Source organism: Passer montanus, unplaced genomic scaffold (genome assembly GCF_014805655.1).
Source record: "Passer montanus isolate IOZ18808 unplaced genomic scaffold, ASM1480565v1 scaffold1, whole genome shotgun sequence".
Classification (NCBI taxonomy): Eukaryota; Metazoa; Chordata; class Aves; order Passeriformes; family Passeridae; genus Passer; species Passer montanus.
The window spans coordinates 2,499,827-2,501,086 of record NW_024356504.1 but is presented as its reverse complement, the minus strand read 5'-3'; positions in this window follow the sequence as shown (position 1 = coordinate 2,501,086).

Below are 1,260 nucleotides of genomic sequence, written 5' to 3'. Positions count from 1 at the left end.
GCACTGCGCCCCGCGCGTGCGGCCGGGCAGCCCCGGCGGGAACGGCGCGCGCTCCCGACCCCCCTCACGCCTCCCTCACGCCGGCCACAGCCACGGGCAGAGCTGCGAGCGGCGGCGGCTCCCCCGCCCCTCGGTCCTGTTCTCAGGGAGCATTATCCCTACTCCATCACTGCTAGCCCGGGGTGCTCTCCAGGAGGGGACGGGGCTGCACAGCGGTTTATCCAATCGCTTTGCCACCAGCTCGGTGTTACCGATGATGGCACCAGAGACGTGGGCAATATCCAGGCAGACTTGACCCTCTTTTCCCTTATCTGCTGTGTTTACTCTCCTCCGTTAGGTCAGATTAGTTGCCTCTTCATTGTAATCTTTTAATAATATTTGTCAACTGCTGGTATCCTCTTAACCAAATTTATACATCAGAGCAGTGAATGAGTGCATGGAACAGGCCTTAGTTCATGTGTTTGGTTATTTAGATGCAAAGTAAACACGTTAGTACCCTCAACACGAGAAGGAATCCATAAATCTTTTTTCTGTTTTTATTGCAAATGCCTTCTGAGCTATCAGTACTTACACAAATTCTTTTCAATACTGCTCTACAAGTTGCATGTTGCAATTGAAAATTGCAATTGCTATGATACAAATGGTGTGACAACAATTTACATACTGGTCTCTATTCATCTTGGTTGTGCTTGGGTTTCTTTTTTTCCTCTCTCCTTTGCTGTTTCTGATTGAAGCCCACTTCGCTCAAAAATCCCTAATTCCCCTTTGGAGAGCTCCATCCCTGTGGCTGACAAGTTAAACAAACCTGAAAAGCAGGACCATGTGCACAGGCCTTCTTAAGGATGCCTGGACACTGGCCTACCTAAAGCCTTGAAGAGTAAAGCTCTTGTCAGGGTCAAGAGCTGTTTGTGAGGAATCAGGCTGGCAAAAGCAACAGGACAGATGTAGGGATGAGGCTGTTGTGAATGCTCCTGCATCCGGGATTAATTACATTTATTTTGAAAGGCATTATGCTCTCTCACAGGTACTGTAAATGGCAGAAATATGCCCTGAAGGAGAGCTGCATGGGTCAATGAAAACCTTCTGCAAGAGGCTGTGCAGTCTCAAGAATTACCCTGTGCTACCCCTGAAAGTGGCTGCCAAGTGAAGGCCCCAGAAGCCTGGCAGATACCATCAGCCCTATTGTATCCCTTCTTCAGCTGTGCAATTTACTTGTTACCTTGTAAATTACACACAGGGACACTTCCCAGTCATTTTCCT